Genomic DNA, 16,717 nt, shown 5'->3' on the forward strand with positions numbered 1-16,717 from the left:
CCCTAACTAAAAAGCTAAAGGCATTCTAAAAGTTAACTTGCAAAGTTAACTTCATTGGAATTGAATGCATTTTTTTTTCATACAGCGATAGTCTTAGGTTCTCAAATCAGCTCACAAATTCCCTTTAACCAGAATGTAACTGAAATAACACTCTTGAGCTTTCTAATGAACAAAAATCCCTGAGTCTCACACCTTTTCCTGGAAACAGTAAGCAGAGAAGGGAGAGAGAAGGTAGCCTTGGGAAACTTATGGGAAAAGTTCCTGCAAAAAGAAGGCCAGGGCCTCCAGTGGCTTCCATGACAAGGTCCAGGAAGCTATCCGGAGAAGGCCTGTCAGTAGGAAAGGACAGCAGCACAAGGTGTGGTAAGAAGATAAGAGAGCCCTCTAGTATAATTAGTACGTAGAGTTCAAGAGTGGGGACCCAGTTCTTAATCAGGTTTGCTTAGCTTTCTCTCCTTCTAAAACAGTTTTTAACTTTGACAACCTGATGAAAGCTACAGATTCTTTTCTTAGGAGATAAGCATAACTAAGTTGCATAATTTTCTTAAAAGTTTAGGGAATTCAGACCCCAGATTATGAAACCCAACTTTAAAATACCTGCCTATGGACACTGAGGGCAAAGCGCTGGAGCTACAAACACTCCTTCCTGACCCCTAAATGCTAACCAGACAAATGCCTTTCCCTTCCTCAGTGTCTTATACACTGTTAGGTTTTCACAAACAACAACAAAAACCACCACCCTTGATAGCTTGTTCCCAGACACCCACACAAGAAAACAAAAGAGCACTAGTTAGTCATGGAGAAAAACCTCACGCCAAGGCTCTAACTAGCATTAAAAACCAAGAGCGAGTAGGCAGTGTTTTCCAGAGGAATATAACACTATGGCAACTGGATAAAGGACTCTGTCCTCTCCTTGGCTCTGTCATTAGTTAGCTACATGACTTTAGATAAAACGCTTCATCTCCCTGGGTGGCAGGAAGAAGTGAGATTCAATCTCTTAGGTTCCTTCCAACTCTAAAAATCTATGGTCAGGAATGCAGTTTTGTGAAAATTTGTGCAATGACAAAAAAACTGCAAAAATAATTTGACATTATTCCCTGTGTTATTCAAATAAGAATGCACGCATTGTGGTCTGTGTTTTGGAAGACAGTTGTTCAGAGTATGAATAAAGAATGTTTCTTTGTATTAAATAATTTCAAGCTTGAATAATACCCATTATAGTAAAATTACTTACAAACACAGAACTTGGACACATCTTTGAAATTCATTACATTTACTCTAAGGTGATTTCCAGAGCAATGGCTACTTTGAAATACTATATTTGTTTATCTTAACAAACAGTATGTATTAGGGGAAGGCAGCGGAGGGGGGTGCGGACAAGTCTCAGACTGATTGAGCATTTTCTTTATCCACAACTATTTTCTTCGTATTTTTACTTCAGACCAACATTCAGCTTTTAATGCTTAAATTTTTACCTATAACATAAAGAAGGTAGAATTTCATTTTGACCAGAAAAACACAAAGATTCAATATCTCAACAGTCAACTTACTGTGGGCCACTTCTGGGCCAAATACATAGAAAACCTTTCACTGGGGATGAGAAATGGAGAAGGGGTAGGGGTTACATTTATAAAACATAGTCAGAGTACAACACGGAGTAGAAGAATACAAAAAAAGGAGGTGGTCACCTCACTCAGATAAAGAAAGGCTTCTCCAGGAGGGGCAGCTTACCTCATAGGCTATTCTGAGGATTAAATGTGAGCATCTGTCACACAGTAAGCACTAATTCTTGGTTATAATTCTTATTTGTCAATACTCACTTTTCAGTTAACCTTCTCGCTATTGTAAAAATATCCCTTTACCAGGTGGACCTTTCCACTAAAAGGACAGAAAGAATATTAAATTCACCTTTTCCCCTTCTATTACTAAAATTCTGACTTAATGGTGGCATCTTTCATTTTAGCTACTGTTTTTAATGCTTTCAGTTATTGATTACTATTAAGTAGGCACTATACCCAAAGCTTTATACACATTACTTTCTAAATAGCTCTCTGATGTATGTATCATCCCTATTTCACAGCTAAGGAAACTCAGGCTCAAAAGTTAAGTAATCAGGGGCTTCCCTGGTGGCGCAGTGGTTGAGAGTCTGCCTGCTAATGCAGGGGACACGGGTTCAAGCCCTGGTCTGGAAAGATCCCACATGCCGCGGAGCAACTAGGCCCGTGAGCCACAACTACTGAGCCTGCGCGTCTGGAGCCTGTGCTCCGCAACAAGAGAGGCCGCGATAGCGAGAGACCTGTGCACCACGATGAAGAGTGGCCCCCGCTTGCCACAACTAGAGAAAGCCCTCACACAGAAACGAAGACCCAACACAGCCAAAAATAAATAAATAAATTTTAAAAAGCAAAAAAAAAAAAAGTTAAGTAATCAGACCAAGGTTCCACAACTGTGCAGCCAGGATTTGAACCCAGGTCTGTGGCCACAAAACCAAATCTGATGAAAATATCATTCATTTTGCACTAGTCAGTAAAGAGCAAAAACACCTCCATTAGTTTTTCCTCACACAGCAAAATTTGGGAGCCAACCCAATAATTTAAAATCCTATAGGCACAGCGAAAAAGAGAGATGTTTTATGAGCCATGAAATTTTTCAAGCAAGTCAGGAAACCCAACAGTTGAAAGAATTTAATGATTCTTTAACAGACTTAACCAAGTGGTAACTGGATTTAATGCTGTTTCTTCCAATTAAAATCCACATAGACTTAGCAAAAGTAAAATGTTTTGCAAAAGCACTTTTTAAATGTGATTTTTATCCCTTTCTCAAATTCTACATGAGGTTAATAAAGGCTGTCAATCAATGTTAGGTCCCTTTCCATTCATAGAATCTTACAATTCAGGAACTAAATAAGACCAAAGTAATCATACAGTCTATGCCTTTAAGTGACCTAGGGAAAGGAAAGGAAGGGACTTGCCTGACTTGCCCAAGATCAATTGTTTTGATCTTCAAAACAATTCTGTTAGTTGTTATTATATATTCCCAGTTTTGCTGCTCTGTAAAAGAGAAAACCAAGGTTCAAAGAAAATAAGTGGAAAATTCATTACTGAAACCTGAGTCCTCAAACTCTAGCAGAGAGATGGAAACTATAAGAAAGAGTTAAGAAAATGCTAAAAATAAAAAACCATGGTAGGGCTTCCCTGGTGGCGCAGTGGTTGAGAGTCCGCCTGCTGATGCAGGGGACGCGGGTTCGTGCCCCGGTCCGGGAGGATCCCACATGCTGCGGAGCGGCTGGGCCCGTGAGCCATGGCCGCTGAGCCTGCGCGTCCGGAGCCTGTGCTCCGCAACGGGAGAGGCCACGGCATTGGGAGGCCCGTGTACCGCAAAAAAAAAAAAAAAAAAAAAAACATGGTAACAGAGATGAAGAATGCCTTCATCTGGCTCATCAGTAGACTAGACACTGCCAAGGAAAGAATCGATAAATTCAAGGATAGGTCAATAGAAATTACCCAAAGTGAAACACAAAGGAAAAGAGAATGAAAATTAACCCAGAACGGAACAGCCAAGAACTACAGGATAATAGCAAACGGTCTAACATATGTGTAATTGGAATCCCAAAAGAAGATTAAAGGGAGCATAGGGAATGAATAAAGAAATAATGACTGAGAATTTTCCAAAAACAACAAAAGAAATCAAAGCACAGATCCAAGAAGCTAAGAGAATCCCAAGCAGAATAAATACAACACACACATGCCTGCATACACACACACAAACACATCCTACACAAACTATATCCAAAATGTTGAAAACCAAGTATAAAGACATAATCTTGATGGCAGCAAGAGGGAGGAAAAGGCACACTATAATCAGAGAAGCAACGATGACGCAAACTTCTTATCAGAAACTATGCAAAGCAAAAAACCATGGAATGACATCTTTAAATTACTGAAAGAATTAAAAAGAAAAACAAAAACATTATTAACTCAGAATTCTATACCCAGAGAAAATGTCTCTCAGAAATGAAGACTTTTTCAATGAAAACCTAAGAGAATTTATCAGCAGCAAACCCGAAGTACAAAAAATGTTAATGCTCTTCAGGCCGAAAGAATATGATACGACACAAACTTGGATATACACAAAGAAATAAAGACTTGTAAAATGAAGTTTTGAAATTTTCCATAATGAAGTATTTTAAAAATAAGCGTGTGAATATATGTGTATAACAACATTCTCATTACAGTCTTCTTGCACACTCTACAAGATTAATAACCTAGAAAGCAGAATTACAATTTTTAATGTTAGTATTAGACCATAAAAAATAAATCTAAGTCAGACACAGCTGATGTATGCCTTATGTTTGTATTATATTCATATCCTTAAAGTTAGGGAGGAACAATATTTAACATCTTCACATTCCTTCCTACATTTTCTACATCATAGATTTAAAAAATTTTTTTTTCCATAGTATCTTACAGAAGTCATAGTACAGGCAACTATATATATCCTAGACTTCACATTCACTATGAACCCTAATAGCTAAAACCAAGACCTTCTGGTGAATTTGATACGAAAGAGGTGTGTATTTTTTTAGGAAATAAACCTATAAAACGTTTTGTCTTAAATTTCCATGTTGGGAATTCCCAGGTGGTGCAGTGGTTGGGAATCGGCCTGCCAATGCAAGGGACACGGGTTTGGTCCCTGGTCCGGGAGGATCCCACATGCCGCGGAGCACCTGAGCCTGTGAGCCACAACTGCTGAGCCTGCGCTCTGGAGCCCGCGAGCCACGGCTGCTGAGCCCACATGCCACAACTACAGAAGGCCGGGCGCCTAGAGCCCGCGCTCCGCAACGGGGGTGGACACTGCAATGGGAGGCCCACGCACCGCAGCAAAGAGCAGCCCCGCTCACCGCAGCTGGAGAAAGCCAGCGCGCAGCGGCCAGGAGCCAACGCAGCCAAAAATAAAATAATAAATAAATTAATTAATTAAATAAAATAAAATTTCCATGTTGTTCCTAATGAAGACACAGTTGTTGAGTAACTGTTTTTTTAGATAATAGTCACACACAAAGATTTTGACAAGTGATATGTTACAATCAGTTAGTCAAATCAGGCATCACTGGAGGGCATCAGCAGTAATAGGGCTGGCAGTGTGGGCCAAGCCAGGGAACAAATCAGGTAGGAAAAGGTCTGGCAGATGTCAATCTAGTTCACAGAAGTAGGCAGGGCTGGTTGGATCAGGAAGATATGAAAGGATCAGAGAGGCAACAGCAACAATCCAGAGTTAAGACAGAAAGAGTCAGCTAGGTCTCAAATACGGAAACAAGTAGGGTCCAAAATCCAGGAAGTCAGAAGATCCAGTTGATACCTAACGGCAAAGATCAAATGCTCCCTGCCCTTTTTCTATGCTCTGCATATTGTCTGTATGACTCTCTCCTAATTAAGACAGATGTACAAAGATTCCCAAAAGATTCTTATCGTAATCTAGTAACAGTATTACCTAATGCTATGAGTCTTTCCTTGATACACCAGATTTTTGTAAACATGGTTTGAAAATAATGAAAAATGTGCTAAAAAAAAATGGTATTGTCAGTTATACTAAGAAGTTACTTAATTTGTCAGGTAATACTCTTAAGCATTCTGTTGGTTTTTCAAATAAATACTGAGCACCACACAAAGAACCTGAGATCCAAAGCCATGTACAATAGCCCCTACCCTTACAGAGCTCTAGTTTAGCAAGACAGGCAAACTAAGGACTGATAATGTGAGTGATGCCAAAATAGAGATGTGTAAAAAGTACTGCAGGAATAGAGATAGGGAACCATTAAGCAAACATTTGCAAGATTTATTGAAATTACCTCATAAACTTCTGAAGCAAACACTAAAAAATGATCCTCTGTTGTCTAAAATAGAATGTGTTTTTGTGCCCAAAACATACTAAAAATTCTCGCTACCTATGATGGCGAAATATTGACTGCCAAATAAGAATTATTCCACTCAGAAATGTCTAGTAGTAAACAAACAGAACATTAAGTTGGTTTAAAAAAACAAAAATCAGCCATTTTCCTCACTTTGTACCCATTAGATTTCTCTGTACTACATTTTATGGCTGCTCCAGTTAGAAAGGAGCCTTTCAGTTTTGGAAAAGAGAAAACGTATCTTCCTTTGTTTTCTGGAACAATTAGTGCAGGGCTATATTTAACTAGGCTACTAGAATAATATTTTCATGTTGATGTCATTGGTGAGATTCCTACTAATACTGAGTTAAGTACTATCTTGTCGCATACATCCAGAGTTGCTACAAATTGGAATTTCTGATGGGCTAAAGAACTACAGGCTCCCTGTCATTTACCTAGTACAACCGTCTTTACCTAGCACCCTGTCCAGCGGCTCTACTTTAGTTTTCATTTCCCAGCTACTCCGTGGCACAACTAGAAAGCCTCTAAAGCAGTCACTGAATGATCTCCAAGGTCACTGCTACAGACATTTGTGATCTAAGTAAGTACATATGTCGCAAGCACTGGGCTATCTGTGAGGACGTCATTTGTTCATGCCCATCTGTTTTACACAAAAACCTCCAATATTCATACACTCCAAATCTTCAAAGCTCCCTCCAAGGACATACTGGTTCATTAAATTCCCCAAAATGCTTTTATTTGTGCAGAGTAGTAACAAAAGAATAAAAGAGCTAATGTGTATCATTTTTGCCACACTCCTGAATAGAGTGAGCAGACCTGATGAAGTTGGGTAGCAGTAAAACATGGAGGCTTTCAACTTTCTGTTCATAGCACCTGAAACTAAAATCTTGTAATAGGATTTTGAAAGACGTTGCCTGTCCTTGGGAAAGCTCTCTCAAGGATTTGGAGTGCATAACTCCTTACAGTTGCCACAAGTAGCCCATTTCATTCGCTAAGCTTGGCGATGGCAATTCATATTTGCAAGGTAAAAATAAGAGCTGTGATTTTAACAGGCAGTTAAAGGTAATAAGATACATTGAGTGGAAAGATACAGGCATCTGTGTCCAACTGCTTCTCTTAGTTCATGAACTTTATGCTAAATCACAAACATTCATCTATTTAAGGAAAAAGGGGGAAATGGCAACTAGAGCTGCTCTGAGTTATGTATTTACACAGTGACAGAAAGATCATGGGAGATATGTTGCCTATGACTTCATTCTTTCCCTGAATGCCCTAAAAAAAAGTAACTGTGGGTCTGTTAGAGTTGTCCTTCTTCCATCAGACTTCTCAGGGGCTGTCTTTCTTGCACACAAGCACATGACAATTACTGGGCAGAGGCCACGTTCCTCCTGTCCTGCAACATAGCTAATAGCATCTTTTACCTCCATGACCAATGAAACATGATCAAAGTTATACAGATAAGCCTTATCTGTAATCCTCTAATAGTATTTCTAACGTGCCTTTCTTCTGAATCATTTGTAAGCAATGTTTTTAATTTAAAATTACTATTTGGTTTTATTCTAATTATACAGTTTTCATGGGCTTCATTCCCCCCCCCATCACATCCTACAAGTGTCAGAACATCTTCAGTACTTGGTGACACCAAGGGCAGACTGAAAGGACCAGAATTGTACTTTGCACCTCCAACCTGCTACAGTACAGCCAGTTTCCATATAGCTAATGGATTTACTGACTTTTCTTGCTATACTGTAACCCTTTCTTTTAAAGCAGGAATTCATAGGTACTCAAAAGAGGATTGTCATTCCAATCTTGCTTCCTTTCCTTGATGGAATGGCTAAGAACTGACTTATGAAGACAATGATGACTTATGGAGAAGAAACATGAAGACTACACTGATCATATACATAGCTAAGAGGTGAGTGGAAATGAGTAAGTTTATGTCTTAAATCAAAATTAGATCTCATCTTTGCCAATGAAGAGTTTTTAGTCCATAGCAATTGTGCACAGAAATAAATATATGTTCAGTTCTGTGGCAGTGCCTAAGAACTCTCAAGGGAACAAATACTTATCACAGTTAAATAATTTACAAAAATATAGATTACATTCCTTTCGTGTTCCTATAACACACTGTGTACACACCACCATCACCGTAATTATTATTTCACATTATAATTATTTGCTTCCCCAGTAGATTACGAACTTTTTGAGGGTAAGGATAATGCTTTTATTTTTTGTTTAAATCAGGGATCAGTAAGTACTTAATATTCTTCAAGTGAAAGCCTATTCCACATGAAAGTAGAATCTTACCCTAAGTGGCTGAACATATAATGGCCATTCTTCCTACCTTACTGCCTACTTCGGGCAGGGACTTGTTGGGTTTTATTCACTGCTATATCCCTAGTAGATGAACAGCGTCTAGCCCATAATAGGCTCTCAGCAAATTTATTTAATGGATGGATGAACAAGGTGAGGTCTTTTACCATTCAAGTAGCATAATGTTAGAGCAAACATCCTCACTGCCTCTCCTGCATGAGACCATTTCCTTAAAAAGCATTCTATTGCATCACAGGCTGGCTCCTTTTCCCACAGATATTGTAAAGTATAACATTTCCCAAAGATGTTGGTCAGTAGGTTCTGTAAGAAAAATAAATTCCAGATTTAACTACGTTTTGGAAATGCTAGTTAATGAAATCTAGTCTTTTGAGCAGGACTTCTCTGAGACCTTACTGTGAGACTCTCCAAAATGTATCTGGTCACACAGTGACTGGGAGACGTGAATACAGACAGTGCCAACCTCTCTCACAATACATTTCTGGAAACCAGAGCGTAAGGGTTCATGGTTAGGATTGATGCTCCCACTGAAAAACACTTTCAGAAGTAAAGGCTGGTAGCACTGTTTAAGACTATGCTGAAACTCATAAAAAAGAATGAAACCTTGCCATTTGCAAAAACATGGATGGACGTGGAGGGTATTAATGCTAAATGAAATATATCAGACAGATACTGATATCACTTATATGTGGAATCTAAAAAAATACAACAAACTAGTAAATGTAACAAAAAAGAAGCAGACTCACAGATATAGAGAACAAACTAGTGGTTACCCGTGGGGAGAGGGATGGGGGAGGGGTAATATAGGGGTAGGGGATTAAGAGGAACCAACCATTAGGTATAAAATAAGCTACAAGTATATATTGTACAACACAGGGAATACAGCCAACATTTTACAATAACTATAAATGGAGTACAACCTTTAAAAATTGTGAATCACTATATTATACACCTGTAACTTATTTAATATTGTACATCAACTACACTTCAATTAAAAAAAAAAGACTATGCTGAAACTGAACGCAATGTACATTGGTTTGACACTTTGGAAAGTAATTTGGTGATACATTTAAAAAACCCAAAGAAATCATCTAAAACATTAAAATAGCTGCACGTGAGATGTCCAATATAGTGATATTATGAGAAAAAATTAGAAATTAACTCTCTATAATAGAAAATAATTAAAAATGAGAATGGAATATTAAGCAATCATAAGGGTAATTATGAAGACTTTGCACAGTAACATATAAAATGATAATGATAAAAAGCTGTGTTCAAAAACATGGTATGAAATTATGCCACGCTCCAGTGACACAATTTGTAAAATAGTATATGCAAATGTAAAAGCATTAGAAGAGGATAGTGCAGATTTTAAATAGTTAGACTTATAATGCATTTTTCTCATTTTGATTTCTATTAACGCTATTTAATTATGGAAGAAATATCAAAAAAAGAGGAATATTAGCTCCCATTTCTTCAGATCATGCTTTTTCTACTTCCTCAGTATAGTGTCAGCTATAAATAGATGCACAATGAAAACTACCAGAATATATTCAGGTCATTCTATCTGACACTTATTGACAGGAGATCAGAACATTTCAAACTTCACTAGAAAGCCATATGCTGATAATCACCTAGGCAAGAGCAAGATTTCTCCTGAAAAATGCAGAACTGGCAATGTCAGAGAGGTAATACACTCTAATAAACATTAGAGAGGAAATCACCAGTGTAGTGGGAGGGAGGAACACATACTTGGGTGTGAATCATAGCTCCTCTTCCAAATAGGAGTATGATCAGCTGACACGATCTTCCCAATTCTAAGGTAAAGATGATTCTCCCTACACCATCCACTGTTGTTTTCAGGATTAAAGTAAAGCTGCTGGCTAGACCAGGTCCTAAACCGTTTGTTAACATCCTTTCCCAAAGGGCTATGAGAAAAATCTCCCTAGGAATCATCTTAAAGAGTGAATTCTCGCAAACAATCATCTCAAACATTTTAAAACTGCTCCCATATTGTATACATTCTAAAATGTGTGCTTGGAAAGTGAAAAATGAGTTGTAAAGGAAATACAACCGGGTGAAATTGAGTGCACAGTTTTATAGATAATCGAGGTAAACATAAGAAACAAATAGTAACTTTCAAATGATAACACAATAAGAGCGACTGAAATGACTTCTTATATCACAAATTTTTTAAGGGAGTTGAAGAAAACATCAATCCTAAAACCACAGTTAACCAAATTATTTTAAAAAAAGTCCATTCATTCAATAAATAATTGTTCCACCTGAGAAAAACTAGGCTGGGACTCCGAGAGCCCATTAGTTTACTTTCACCTTTCTACTGTTCTCTTGCTAATTTACCTTCCTCATCTCTAGGTTTTACCTTGTCTTTCCTCCCTTCTATAAATAAACAATTCATTTGAGTTCACATGTGAGGGTTGCTGAAATGACAGACAAAAATGTATGTTATTGAAGGTAGAAAAAGGTCATGGATCAACCTTAAGAAGATTACCAAAATAATCTGTTTCATCTGGAGTACTTAATGACTGTAACACTAAATGCAGACTATAGCTAGTATCAGTGAGCATAAGCCATGTGCCAGACACTTTATCCATATTAACTCATTTAATTTTCACAAGCCAGTAAGGTCGATCCTATTATATTATTCCCAGTTTTCTGCTGATAAAACTAGACAAAGAGGGGTTAAGTAAATTGCCCAAGTCATACAGCCAATAAGCACTAAAAAAGCAGGGATGTGAAGCAGGTAGTTGGGCCCTAAGGCCCATGATCACCCCACTCGGCCTTGCTTACTACGGTTAACATATCTTGTGTGGACATAAGGAACAGATTTGTGGTTGCCAAGGGTGGGGAGGGGTGGAATGGACTGGGAGTTCGTGATTAGCAGATGCAAACTATTACATATAGAATGGATAAACAACAAGGTCCTACTGTATAGCACAGGGAACTATATTCAGTATCCTGTGATAAACCAGAATGGAAAAGAATATAAAAAAGAATACGGGGCTTCCCTGGTGGCGCAGTGGCTGAGAGTCCGCCTGCCGATGCAGGGGACACGGGTTCGTGCCCCGGTCCGGGAAGATCCCACATGCTGCGGAGCGGCTGGGCCCGTGAGCCATGGCCACTGAGCCTGCGCGTCCGGAGCCTGTGCTCCGCAACGGGAGAGGCCATAGCAGTGAGAGGCCTGCGTACAGCAAAAAAAAAAAAAAAAGAATACGTATATGTATAACTGAGTCACTTTGCTGTACAGCAGAAATTAAGACAGCATTGTAAATTAACTACATGTTAATAAAAAAAATTAAAGATTTTTAAAAATTAAAAAAATATATATCCTGTATGGACACTGTGGATAGATGGGTATTGGAAGGGAGGAGGAAAAGAGGAAAATGAGAGGCATAAGAATTACTGTTGACCCTTGAACAATGCAAAGGTTAGGGACACCTATCCCCATGTAGTCAAAAATCTGCATATAACTTTATAGTCAGCCCCCCCATATCTGTGGTTACGTGGATCCATATTTGAGGTTATGTGGATCCCTATCCGAGGTTCTGTATCTGAGAATTCAACCACCCACGGATCATGTAGAACTGTGGTATTTACTGTTGAAAAATATCTGCAAATAAGTGGACCCATGCAGTTCAAACCCATGTTGTTTCAAGGGTCAAACGCACAGCAAAAATACTATAGTAAATTCTGTGGCTTATTTTATATAAACTGATGTTTTGCATGGTTAATATTTCTTCTTACAGGAAAATTATAGGACATAACCAAGAATAAGATATTATTAACATATTTTGTATTTTGATTTCAAAAATAATGTCCAAATATTACTGTTGATATTTGAAGAAAACACCTGCAGTGGTGTTTAACCAGTGGAAACAAACTGTTGTTTCTTCCTAGCCTTCTGTAACTTCCATCTATATTTTGCATAACACTTGTTTGGATTTCAAGAGTAATAGTACTTAAAATGCTACTTTGCTATTAGGAAAGCACATACAAATGCCCATCAACTGATGAACAGATACATACAATGTGGCAGATCCATAGCATGGAATATACATTTTGGATTAAAAAGGAATGAAGTAGTGATACAATACTACAACATGGATGAACCTTGAAAACTTTATAAGTGAAAGAAGCCAAAGTGGACATATTATATAATTCTATTTATATGAAATGTCCAGAATAGGTAAATCTGTAGAAACAGAAAATAGATTAGTGTTTGCCTAGGATTGGATGGGAGTTAAGGGGAAATGGGGAATGACTGCTAATGGCTATGGGGTTTCTTTGGGGGATGATGAAAATGTTCTAAAATTGACTGCAGTCATGATCAAACCTTGGTGAACATACTCAAAACCATTGAATAGTACACTTTAGATGGGTAAATTGTATGGTATATGAATTACATCAATAAAGTTGTTATATGTATAAGAAAAATCATGTGAAAAGGGGGTCATTCTGGCCACTCACATATGGAGTTCTACTGATTTCATTATAGACTCCATGCGAACACTTTTAATACAGTTCCATTAGGTAGACAAGATAAAAGCAGAACAATTTAACTAAGGTAAAGAGTTGGGTAACAATGAAATCTGATGAAAGCAAACATTTTTCTGAGAAATCAGAAGTTACAAGAATTACTAGATAAAGTGCTGATTTTCATGTAATAGTTCAATTCCTCTGTAGGTAGCATAAGGGGAAAAGAGAAACAAGGTTGCAGAAAACTGAAATAAAAGGTAGAATAGACCAAGTAGAGAGAGAAAAGTCATCTTTTGAAGAGACCAAAGAACACACACACCAAGGCAAAAACTATACTGTGGTATAAACACAGCTACAGAAAGAATGTACTTGTCAGAAAAAAGGGACCAGACAGGGAAGGTACACACACAGCTACTATTTATTTAGCACCTCTTAGGTGCCACGATCTGTAATTGGCCAGTTACACTGAGAAATAACGGTCTAAAAGATACACTTTGACACTGCCCTTCCAAACTGTCTTGGGGAAGGGGTACCAGGGCAGCAGACTCTAGAATGCTGAATAGACAATTCAGGATACTGAGCTGCTGTGCCGTGAGTCATCCAGCCTACTCCCCTTCATCTGATTCCATGACGTTAGGCGACCTTCTCACTGTCCTCTGGCTTCCCACAAGTTGACAAGCAGTGTGCATAACATAACTACAGAGCTATAGATAATAAAGCAGTGGAGCAATAGAGGTTATTGTATATGCAGAGAGTCTGGAAGAATATATATGGACTAAGCTGTGAACAATTGTTATCTCATGAGGTGGGGTCAGAAAGGACTCTCTACTTATACATGTTCATTGGATTTTTTAATAACCACACTACTTTTCTATTAGGAATAAATATGATACTTCTTAAATAATAATTTGGCTTTACCTTAATACTAGCTAAGCTGACAAAGATCCTCTGGTTTGTATGTCAGTTTAATAAATTAGCCTCCTGAGTTGATCCACGTGTCTTAAGACTTTGGTTTACACGAGTCTACTATCAACGAAAGGATCTACTCTTAACATACTAGCAAAATCAAGTTTCTGAACCTCCAAAGCCCCAGGGCTTGGTGAATTCTAAAAACAATACTTGGCCAAGCTTCCAGGCTCAGCCTGGTAAAACCTGAACCACACCAAGGACCCTGCATTCAAATTCTATATGCAGAAAATATTAAGAGCTATAATTTAGAATCCTTCTAGAGAATGTTGCCCAGCATTTCAGCATAATTTACAAATAGGCAGCTCCTTGAACTGCAGACTGGCCTTAGCCAACTAACTTTGAAAGAAAACAGGCTGGGTCTATCCTACCACCAACCAACACCCTCTCCCTGTGCGTGAATAGATCAGAATCATGGAGAAAGCCCTAGGAGCATGAGTCCTAGGTTTAGCCTGGCCCTAGATTCTGGATCCTAAATCCAACTACATTCCCATCCCCAGCCAGGGGTTTAAAATTAAAGGTCGGAGTACCCTGTGGTAGGAGCCACCGGATGGTGCCAATATTTCATCATCAGATAACCAGCTGGCCCTCAGCCACCCGAAAGTATGGCCAATTGGTTATCTCCAAATGACTACTGGGTCTATTAATGCTATGCTGTCACGAAGCCCCCAAATCCTACTTCTAGGTAAATCCAGCTACTCAAAATCAAGATATCAGTTATTTAAGTCTGAAATGGAAAAGAACAATACAAGGGAATCAAGCATTAAATTAACTGTTGGATTAGAAAACTATTGCAGTCCCTTCCAATCCTGAGATACAATGGTTTCGCAATCAGCAAAGGTTTCCAGGAGAAGCAGAATTAAGGAAAACCAGTTAAAGACCTAAAGTGATTAAAGAAAACTCACACAAAGACTAGAAACCGCCAAATAAGTGAGGAGGAACACGGAATCATCAAATTAATAGCCCTATAAATGACAGATACTAAACTTGCTGTTTAAAAAAAAAAAATCAACCAAGAATAATGAATGTTAATGGACCAACCTTGAATAAATAAATGCTCTGAAAACATGAGCATCTGTAAATCTCCATGCCCAATGAGTCATTAAAATATCCCACTCAGAAGAAACCATTTTTGTCCAACCCCAAAGCCAAGTCTCAAGCTCAGGCAGATGTCATTTGTATCTTAACTGGTTTGTATCCAGTTCTGGCAAACTATCTTTCCCATCAGTCAGTCCTCTATGTGGTTGTTAAAGCTACTTTTCTCTTAAGATTAATTATTTATTAACCCCTTAAGAGTAACTACTTTTTTTTTTTTTTTTTTTGTGGTACGCGGGCCTCTCACCGTTGCGGCCTCTCCCGTTGCGGAGCACAGGCTCCGGACGCGCAGGCTCAGCGGCCATGGCTCACACGCCCAGCCGCTCCGCATGTGGGATCTTCCCGGACTGGGGCACGAACCCGCGTCCCCTGCATCGGCAGGCGGACTCTCAACCACTGCGCCACCAGGGAAGCCCAAGAGTAACTACTTTTTTTTTCCTCTCTCTCCACACCTTTATTCCCATCTCTATGTCAATTGGTTCTTTCTGTACTGCCCAAAACAATGATTCTCAATCACAGGCTTCAAACAACTATACAACTTCTAACAACACTGCTCCCATCTTCAGTACATATCCACTTCTCTGAAATCCAGTTAAATCCTGCTTCTTTACACAAAGTCGACCTTATAATAAACCAATCTTCTATTAGAACTACAGATATGATCACAAAGAAACAACCTATTCTAAGACGGTACATTTAAGACTGGGTTACAAAATGACCAGCTAGTAATCCATTGTGGAATAAAAGTGCAAGCCCCTGATAGAATCCCTCCATCCAACATGAGATAGGACTCCAAGGCTCCATACTTTGCCGCTTCCAATCCTGACAATACCATGGCTCCTTGGCCACAATGAGACCCATCTGTGGCCTGCTGGTGTACTATAAATATCACTTAGGTCACCTTATCACTGTCTAGACACAAGCTTTTGTGCTTTCACTTACGAAAACTGTCATAGTAATTGAACAGTATCAAAGGGAGAAGAAAAAACAGAGATGAGAATATAAATATGCAGAGACAGAAAAACACATGCACCACTGCCAAGAATATCATGGGCTTTAGAAGGAGAAGAAATCAAGGGGAAAACACCCTCTGCTCTACTCCAACTCTTCTTTTTCTGCTAAGCGTTTGGCTAGTAACACCTCTCCCCTTAGTCCTCCGCCATTGTATGATTTGGCCCCAAAGGGGCTACTTCTAGAGTAGGTCCCAACCACCCCACCGGGATCTTTCCACCCCAGAGATGCTTTGCAGGTCCAGCACCCCGTGCTGGTGCAAGTCCAGCTCAAGAAACCCTCCACGGTCCAATACAGTGGATGTTTATTCCCAACTGTCTCTATTGTGTGCTTCCTGGGGAAGGCAGCTTCAAGCAGAAATGTGCTCTGGCCCGGGGTTGTTCTCCAGGTGGTTTCTCAGCACGCTCTGGCACGTCTGTGTATAGGCTGCTGCAGCCGGCGTGCACCAGCTCCCGAGCACCAGCAAAGCACATCTCTTCCCAACTCCTGCTCACCGACTTCATGTTGGTAGCCTGGTGGGAGTATTTATACGGTGGAAATCAGCAAATGTGACAAATCTGGGCATTTTCTTTCTTCCCTTGCAGAGCTGATTGTTAAACATTAACCAGTACACCACTACTTGTGCCTCAGTTCGTCATCTAATTTGAGTTTTTCTTTTATATAGAAATAAGTTTTTGCATAGCCAAATAAATTTGACTTTGGACCTTTTCTCACTGCTTTTAAACTCTTCAATTATTTGATAAATACTGTTTTCTTCTACTTGTTGATGGTTTCATGAAATTAACTGATGTATGAGTTATCCAAAACCTTTTAACTGAATATCATAGCTAATCAATCGTTGATTCAAAATGGCTCCTTTAACAAATAATAAATTCTTGTTTACACTACGGTCTTACATTTACACTCTTC

General features: G+C 38.9%; 1 protein-coding gene across 3 annotated transcripts in view; it reads right to left on the reverse strand.

Moving 5' to 3' along the window:
- SLC44A1 (solute carrier family 44 member 1) overlaps positions 1-16,717 on the reverse strand; it is a 222,279-nt gene that overhangs the window by 170,889 nt on the left and 34,673 nt on the right. The window lies entirely within an intron of this gene.

Source organism: Delphinus delphis, chromosome 6 (genome assembly GCF_949987515.2).
Source record: "Delphinus delphis chromosome 6, mDelDel1.2, whole genome shotgun sequence".
Lineage (NCBI taxonomy): Eukaryota > Metazoa > Chordata > Mammalia > Artiodactyla > Delphinidae > Delphinus > Delphinus delphis.